Genomic DNA, 9,740 nt, shown 5'->3' with positions numbered 1-9,740 from the left:
ACCAACAAACTAACTGTCTGAGTAAAATATTTGTCTTAGACTTTTTGGTTTCATGTGTTTGACAGCTGTATTTGTTTTAGTGGTTGAGTTTGAGTTTTACTAATCGCTCCTTGTAATTTCAGACAATCTCGGTTTACCCAGAACTAAAGTCTTGTGTAATTGGCCAGATGCTTTATTTATGTACTGAGTCCATATGTGTTAAGAGAAGAGAACCGAACGAGGATCAGAACGGGAACAAGGAGCTCAACCCTTTGTCTTTGCAAGTTAAAGGCAAGTCTATGGGCCAAATGTTACCTCCCCTTTTTCTACTTACATAGAGTCAGATTAATTTATGGACACCATTTTTGTCCCTGCGTGCAGATTGAAGTAATTTGATAACTAGCATTACAACAAACAGTATGAAAAAGTAGCCCAACAGGAACATGGTAAAATGGCACAACAGTACATTGTTTACAAACATTCAGATAGTCTTCTTGCCCTGAATTGTGACTGTAGAAGGCTCACTGTATATGGATCTAACCTGCTAACCTTTAGCACTTTACTGCCATTGTATTTTGACCTCAGCAGGTTAACTGTGACCTGTTCATCTGAGCGGCTGAGTTCCTGTGAGTGTATGTCTACAGAGAGAAGCTAGAGTAAATTCACTCTTCCTACTATGTAGAAGAAACACTGAGCTACAGAGACAGATGGAAGAGTCTGACAGCTCTGCTGAACTGAGTCTCTCTCTGATGACTGTAGAACACACTGTCAGACTAGGCTGAGGAAGGTCTGTGAGATCAGAGGAAAATAGTTTTTCACACTACGGCAATGTGTTAAATCTCCAATATTGTCTAAGTCTTATGTTCCCTTCGTTGATATCATTGAACCCACAAACAGAAAACACAGAGCGACAGTGAATGACATCTCCATATTAAGTTAACTATCCTTTTACTAAACAGATGACAGTGACTGACTAAAATATCGTTAGCACATTTCATTTAATGGAGAAACTAAAATCGTTAAAATGGAAAAACTACTGTAAAACTAAAGTGTGGGGACATCTTACTACATCACCCTTAAAACTTCTTAAGGACAGGGGGTGCTGTTTTCACTTTTGGGGAAAATCGTATCCAATTTAAACGGCCTCGTACTCAATTCTTGCTCGTACAATATGCATATTATTATTAATATTGGATAGAAAACACTCTCTAGTTTCTAAAACCGTTCTAATTATTTCTCTAAGTGAAACAGAACTCTTTTTACAGCCCATTTCCTATCCGGAAGTGAGATTTCCAAAAGCGAGGTCTCTCTTCAAGAGCTTGTCTATAAAAGGGCATGTCACTTATGACTGTAGAAACACGTCATACACCTTCCCCTGGGTGTCATGCGGAAGTGAGAGCAGAAATGACTTGATTATCTCGTTCTGGGATTGAATACAACCTCTTGGAGTGAGAGGTCCGCCATTATTCTTTTTTGGAAGGCGCGAAGTTGGACCTGGAATCGCCTCCTGGAAAACCGTCGTTATAGGTGAATATGATCTCCGGCTTCGATTTTATTTGATACATGTCACAATATCATCCTAAAGTATGTTTTTTCAATATAGTTTAATTATATTATTGAAATTTATTCGGGACTTTAGACGTGATGCGTTGGAGGAATTTGTTCAAGAAGGAGAGGTTAGCGCCGCACGGCCAGTGTGCTTGCTAATTCAAGAGGGAAATAGTTCGTTCTGGATCCAAACAAAGACGGTTCTGAACAAAGGACCCCTTGTACAACATTCTGATGGAAGATCAACAAAGATAAGGACCCAATTTGGGATGCTATTTCATATATCTGTCGAACTGTGCTATCGCTACCGTTTGCCTTGAATCAATGCTGTTGTGTGATAGCTATTGTAGTAAGCTAATATAACGATATATTGTGTTTTCGCTGTAAAACACTTCAAAAATCGGAAATATTGGCTGTATTCACAAGATCTTTGTCTTTCATTTGCTATCCACCATATATTTCTCTGAAATGTTTTATGATGAGTAATTAGGTAGTTGACGTTGGTGTCTGTATTTACTCTGGCTACTCCCGTGCTATTTCTGACTGTAGCTATGATGGTAGCAGTAATGTAAAACTGATTTATAGCTCAAATATGCACATTTTTTGAACAAAACATAGATTTATTGTGTAACATGTTATAGGACTGTCATCTGAGGGAGTTGTTTCTAGGTTAGTTAGGTTGGTTCTAGGTTAGTTAGGTTGGCTTTGTGCATGCTATCTGCATGCTACCGGTGCTGTGAAAAATGTCTGTCTGTCTTTTGTATTTGGTGGTGAGCTAACATAAATATACGTGGTGTTTTCGCTGTAAAACATTTTAAAAATCGGAAATATTGGCTATATTCACAAGATCTTTGTCTTTCGTTTGCTATCCACCATATATTTTTCTGAAATGTTTTATGATGTGTAATTAGGTAGTTGACGTTGGTGTCTGTATTTACTCTGGCTACTCCCGTGCTATTTCTGACTGTAGCTATGATGGTAGCAGTAATGTAAAACTGATTTATATCTCAAATATGCACATTTTTCGAACAAAACATAGATTTATTGTATAACATGTTATAAGACTGTCATCTGATTAAGTTGTTTCTTGGTTTCTTTGGTTTGTTCTAGGTTAGTTTGGTTGATTTTGATTTTGCTACCTGTGCTGTGAAAAATGTCTGTGCTTTTTTCTATTTGTTGGTGAGCTAACATAAATATATATTGTGTTTTCCCTGTAAAACATTTAAAAAATCGGACATGTTGGCTGGATTCACAAGATGTGTATCTTTCATTAGCTGTATTGGACTTGTTAATGTGTGAAAGTTAAATATTTCTAAAAATATATTTTTTGAATTTCGCGCTCTGCCTTTTCAGTGGAATGTGGGAGGAGTTCCGCTAGCGGAACGGGGAGGGGCGAGACAGGTTAACAATGTTATTGTAACAGTCCTGACCTGTTTTATGTTGTTTTTTATGTGTTTTGGTCAGGGCATGTGTTTTGGGTGGGCAGTCTATGTTATCTGTTTCTATGTTGGTTTTGTTTGCCTGGTATGGCTCTTGATTAGAGGCAGGTGGTTTGCGTTTGCCTCTAATTAAGAGTCATATTTAGGTAGGGCATTCTCACTGTTTGTGTGTGGGTGATTGTCTCCTGTGTCCGTATGTCTGTTCGTACCACATGGGACTGTAGCGTTTGTTTGTTTCGTTTCGTTTCGATGTCGTCTGTTTTCCTGTACGTAAGTTTATGTTTAGTTATGTAAGTTTATGTTCAGGTTGCGTCAACGTCGTTTTCTTATTTTGTAGTTTGGAAAGTGTTTTGTTTCGTTTCGTGTGCCATCGTAATTTATAATAAAGATGGCTTATTTCCCTGAGCCTGCGTTTTGGTCTGAAGATCCTTCTCTCCTCACCTCTTCCGAGGATGAGGAGAGCGTCACCCGTTACAGAATCACCCACCAAGCTAAGACCAAGCGGCAAAGGGAAACTAAACGGAGTAAAGGACAGGAGAGAAAGGAGCAATGGACATGGGACGATGTTTTGGATGGAAAGGGTGTCTACACATGGGAGGAGATCCTAGCTGGTAGAGATCGCCTCCCATGGGAACAGCTGGAGGCACTGAGGAGAGCGGAGGCTACCGGAGAGAGGAACCGGAGCTATGAGGGAACGCGTCTGGCACGGAAGCCGAAAAAGCCCGTAAGTAATTCCCAAAAATTTCTTGGGGGGGGGGCTAGGAGGTGGTGGGCCAAGGGCAGGTAGGAGACCTGCGCCCACTTCCCAGGCTTACCGTGGAGAGCGGGAGTACGGGCAGGCGCCGTGTTACGCAGTAGAGCGCACGGTGTCTCCTGTACGAGTGCATAGCCCAGTGCGGGTTATTCCACCTCCCCGCACTGGTAGGGCTAGATTGAGTATTGAGCCAGGTGTCATGAGGCCGGCTCAACGCGTCTGGTCTCCAGTGCGTCTCCTCGGGCCGGCATACATGGCACCTGCCTTACGCATGGTTTCCCCGGTTCGCCTACATAGGCCGGTGCGGGTTATTCCACCTCCCCGCACTGGTCGGGCAACCGGGAGCATTCAACCAGGTAAGGTTGGGCAGGCTCAATGCTCAAGAGTGCCAGTACGTCTCCACGGTCCGGTATTTCCGGCACCACCTCCCCGCCCCAGCCTAGTACCTACAGTGTCTACACTACGCACTAGGCTACCAGTGCGTATCCTGAGCCCTGTTCCTCCTCCACGCACTCTCCCTGTAGTACGTGTATCTAGCCCGGTGCCTCCAGTTCCGGCCCCACGCACTAAGCTACCAGTGCGTCTCCAGAGCCCTGTACACACTGTATATTCTCCCCCTACTAATCCTGATGTGCTTGTCCTCAGCCCGGCGTCACCAGTGCCGGTACCACGCATCAGGGGTAGAGTAGGCTTTGAGAATACAGTGTGCCCTGTCCCTGCTCCCCGCACTAGTAGGAAGGTGCTTGTCATTAGCACGGTGCCTCCAGTTCTGGCACCACGCACCAGGTCTACAGTGCGCCATATCCGGCCAGAGCCATCCGTCTCCCCAGCGCCATCTGAGCCATCCGTCTCCCCAGCGCCATCTGAGCCATCCGTCTCCCCAGCGCCATCTGAGCCATCCGTCTCCCCAGCGCCATCTGAGCCATCCGTCTCCCCAGCGCCGTCTGAGCCATCCGTCTGCCAGGAGCCTGCAAAGCCGCCCGTCTGCCATGAGCCTGCAAAGCCGCCCGTCTGCCATGAGCCTACAGAGCCGTCAGCCAGACAGGAGCCGCTAGAGCCATCAGCCAGACAGGAGCCGCTAGAGCCGTCAGCCAGACAGGATCTGCCAGAGCCGCCAACCAGACAGGATCTGCCAGAGCCGCCAACCAGACAGGATCTGCCAGAGCCGCCAACCAGACAGGATCTGCCAGAGCCGCCAACCAGACAGGATCTGCCAGAGCCGCCAACCAGACAGGATCTGCCAGAGCCGCCAACCAGACAGGATCTGCCAGAGCCGCCAGCGAGCCATGAGCAGTCAGAGCCGTCAGAGCGCCATGAGCAGCCAGAGCCGTCAGAGCGCCATGAGCAGCCAGAGCCGTCAGAGCGCCATGAGCAGCCAGAGCCGTCAGAGCGCCATGAGCGTCGAGAGCCGTCAGCCTGCCATGAGCGTCGAGAGCCGTCAGCCTGCCATGAGCGTCGAGAGCCGTCAGCCTGCCATGAGCGTCGAGAGCCGTCAGCCTGCCATGAGCGTCGAGAGCAGTCAGCCTGCCATGAGTGTCGAGAGCCGTCAGCCTGCATGGACCTGCCAGAGCCGTCCAGCCAGGACCTGCCAGAGCCGTCCAAACAGGACCTGCCAGAGTCCTTCAGCCGGGATCTGCCCCTTGTCCCGGTGTTGCCCCTTGTCCCGGTGTTGCCCCTTGTCCCGGTGCTGCCCCTTGTCCCGGTGCTGCCCCTTGTCCCGGTGTTGCCCCTTGTCCCGGTGTTGCCCCTTGTCCCGGTGCTGCCCCTTGTCCCGGTGCTGCCCCTTGTCCCGGTGCTGCCCCTTGTCCCGGTGTTGCCCCTTGTCCCGGTGCTGCCCCTTGTCCCGGTGCTGCCCCTTGTCCCGGTGCTGCCCCTTGTCCCGGTGCTGCCCCTTGTCCCGGTGCTGCCCCTTGTCCCGGTGCTGCCCCTTGTCCCGGTGCTGCCCCTTGTCCCGGTGCTGTCCCTTATTCCGGTGCTGGTCCTTATCCTGGTGCTGCCCCTTGTTCCGGTGCTGCCCCTTGTCCCGGTGCTACCCCTTGTCCCGGTGCTGCCCATTGTCCCGGTGCTGCCCCTTGTTCCGGTGCTGGCCGTTTATTTAGGGGAGGGTAGTGTTAGGGTGGTCATTAGAAGGGGTAGACAGAAGAGGGGAGTGACTATGTTGGTATGGGGACAGCGTCCTGAGCCGGAACCACCACCGTGGTCAACTGCCCACCCGGACCCTCCCCTGGACTTTGTGCTGGTGCGCCCGGCGTGCGCACCTTGAGGGGGGGGTACTGTAACAGTCCTGACCTGTTTTATGTTGTTTTTTATGTGTTTTGGTCAGGGCATGTGTTTTGGGTGGGCAGTCTATGTTATCTGTTTCTATGTTGGTTTTGTTTGCCTGGTATGGCTCTTGATTAGAGGCAGGTGGTTTGCGTTTGCCTCTAATTAAGAGTCATATTTAGGTAGGGCATTCTCACTGTTTGTGTGTGGGTGATTGTCTCCTGTGTCCGTATGTCTGTTCGTACCACATGGGACTGTAGCGTTTGTTTGTTTCGTTTCGTTTCGATGTCGTCTGTTTTCCTGTACGTAAGTTTATGTTTAGTTATGTAAGTTTATGTTCAGGTTGCGTCAACGTCGTTTTCTTATTTTGTAGTTTGGAAAGTGTTTTGTTTCGTTTCGTGTGCCATCGTAATTTATAATAAAGATGGCTTATTTCCCTGAGCCTGCGTTTTGGTCTGAAGATCCTTCTCTCCTCACCTCTTCCGAGGATGAGGAGAGCGTCACCCGTTACAGTTATCTCACTAACCTTGAGCTTGGAGAGATGAAAAAACAACATCTACCGATGACAAAAAGTAAAACGAGCATCTTTCTCATTCTGGGTGAAATAAAACATCCTTCAAATGTCTTTGTGTGTCTTCTGTTGTCCATTTACATTTATACAGATGCAGTATATTAGTAGAATGGTGACTGTTCATTAGCGGTAACAACTCAATCACACAGCACATAATGACTTACATTCCACAGGCTGATCATTTAATTGTTTTATATACAGTACCATTAATGCACATTGGTACAGCATTGTCAACCAACTGGCAGGTTAGTTTTCTTAGGTGACGGGAGGTGGCTATAACACTGTAGGAGAGGTATCATAGCTATGATACATAGTGAAAGTATGCATGTGTTCTCAGTTCTTCATGTGTAGTTTATAACCAGACATACAGTCTATTTCCATAGAGACCAGCCCGCATACAAGTCTGAAAGAAAGTCACCTTTATTGAATGAATATAAACAAGCTGACCAACACTCAATAGTAATATTCTGATACAGCACATACAATAGCAAACGTCTGGGGCACTGGAGACAGCCTCCAGTACACACACACACACACTCGTATGCCTGCGCACACATACACACACTTCTTTTCACATATTTACACCCGCAACAGCCCCAAAATATGCCGCCTTTCTCATAACACTGCACAGGCTGTCTACTAGGGGGACACGATAGGTGAGGTGACACACACCACTCTCAAACACAACATCACACTGTCACGATGCAGATGAAATTCATGTATGAGGACTGGAGCATTATGGGAAATAAGCGCATGTTCACACAAGTAATCATTCAGCATGCTGGACACACATTTAACTTGTTCCTAAATCTTTACTGTACAGCAGAAAACATTTACTATTACAAATAGTACAGTCCCAAACTGACATATTCAATAAGCCAAACTGATAAAAACATGTCATCAAGAATAACTTAAATACAAAAACTTAATGCCATTGTTAAGTAATTAAAAAAAAAAGTATTGTCTGGCATTGGTCACAGTGTTTTGTTTCATCAAAAGGTTTGCATTTTCAACATCTGCAATGGCTGTCGTCGGTGGAAGAAGGTGAGGACCAAGGTGCAGGTGATAAGTGTTCATGATTTTTAATAATAATCCACAACTGAACACTGAATAACAAAACAAACAAAGAAACAACCGAAACAGTTCTGTCTGGTGCAGACACACAAAGACTGAAAACAACCACCCACAAAACCCAACAGAAAACAGGCTACCTAAATATGGCTCCCAATCAGGGACAACGATTGACAGCTGCCTCTGATTGAGAACCATATCAGGCCAAACACAGAAAACCAACACAGAAATAGAAAACATAGATTACCCACCCAACTCACGCCCTGACCACACTAAAACAAAGAAAATACAAAAGAACTATGGTCAGAACGTGACAACATCATACAATAAATCAAATGCAACTTGTACACGACAAAGAAAGTGAATCTGTCAGCCTGTATTAGGCTTCTCAAACTCTGAATCAGGTCTTTAACTCCTTCGATTACTATTGGTGATGTCTGTTGGCCTTCAACTCCTGGGTCGTGTTCATTAGGCACCAAACAGAAGAAAAATGCACTGAAACAGGGAGAGACTACCTGGACTTGTCCAATGAGAAGTGCTCATTCTCATTTTCTGTTGCAAAACATTTTAAAACATTGCGTGCCCTAATGAACACAACCCTGGTGTATGTTAACTGATAGGCCATTGATGAATCCTTAACAGTTTGATTGCACATCAAGATCTCGCTCTGCATAGAGGATAGGAGATTCTCTCCAACCTTTCACTCTCTGTTGGCACATTACGTAAAAATCTGCATGCATCAGTACAATGAAGTGTTCCACGCTTTCTACCATGTTCTATATACCAGGTGCTGTATATTCACTTCTCTTAGTAGGAGAACCCCCTACTTCAAGTATTCGGTAGTAAATGACCTGAAAATTCAGGATTCTGAATCCGTTCCCCATGATGGTAAAGTTTCCTTTCCTTTACAGATCACTTGTACCAAACTCTGACATTGAAGTCCACATGTTGTCTTTTTTTTCTTAAATTTGATTTCATCCGAACTGGTGATTGTTGGTCAACGGGAGAGGAGTTGTGAGACAACTGTCCTGTCTATATTCTATGTTGAAGTTGACTCAGAGGTGACAGTCGTATAGGGATCCCTTCTGTTTGGATCCCAATGGAGGATGGGGTACTTTTCTACAACAGTCACAATATCAGCTACAAGGAGGAACACACACACACACACACACACACACACACACACACACACACACACACACACACACACACACACACACACACACACACACACACACACACACACACACACACACACACACACACACACACACACACACACACACACACAGGCACCATGAAGGACGGAGGTGGGGCAGGTGGTGGTGGGGGTGGGGGCGTGTAACAGTCTTGGTTGTTTTCCCACTAAAAGGGTTTGTGTGGTTTTCTACACACTCAGCTGTCACATACGTCACCACATCTTGGTCACCAGGACAACGACATTGACGACGACAACAAACAAACACACAACACAGAGACTGGCTGGACAATACATCTGCAACGACGGAGTCACACCAAACCTCCATTTTAACGAATGTAGTGATAGTCCTCACTCACACAGGTCTCACTCTAACCGAATGGTGTGTGTGTGTTTGTGTGTGTGTGTGTGCGTGCGTGCGTGCGTGCGTGCGTGCGTGCGTGCGAGAGTCTCAAAATAGATTTTTCACACTGGAACAAGAATGAGAATTTGCTCTTCTAAATGAGAATGGAATCATTTTCTCACTCCTTTCCTTTGGACTGTGTCTCAAGGTTTCTTAGGCCAGACTATCCTTCGTGAGAACCACAGACAGGGAATGTAGCTTGCTGCTAAGGCCCCCAGGGGGACAAGAAGCCTGGTCAGATAATGGGGGATCCTCGAAGAACAACACCATGGACCCAGGCCGGCAGGTAGCCTAGGGGTTAGAGCGTTGGACTAGTAACCGAAAGGTTGCAAGATTGAATCCCTGAGCTGAAAAGGTAAAAATCTGTCGTTCTGCCCCTGAACAAGGCAGTAAACCCATGGTTTCTAGGCCGTCATTGAAAATAAGAGTTTGCTCTTAACTGACCTGCCTAGTTAAATAAAGGTAAAATAAGGTGTGCTTATACAAATAGTGTTTGTGTGAGTCAGAAAGTGAAA

The sequence above is a fragment of the Salvelinus fontinalis genome, chromosome 3 (genome assembly GCF_029448725.1).
Source record: "Salvelinus fontinalis isolate EN_2023a chromosome 3, ASM2944872v1, whole genome shotgun sequence".
Classification (NCBI taxonomy): domain Eukaryota; kingdom Metazoa; phylum Chordata; class Actinopteri; order Salmoniformes; family Salmonidae; genus Salvelinus; species Salvelinus fontinalis.
Note: the sequence above shows the minus strand (reverse complement) of the source record.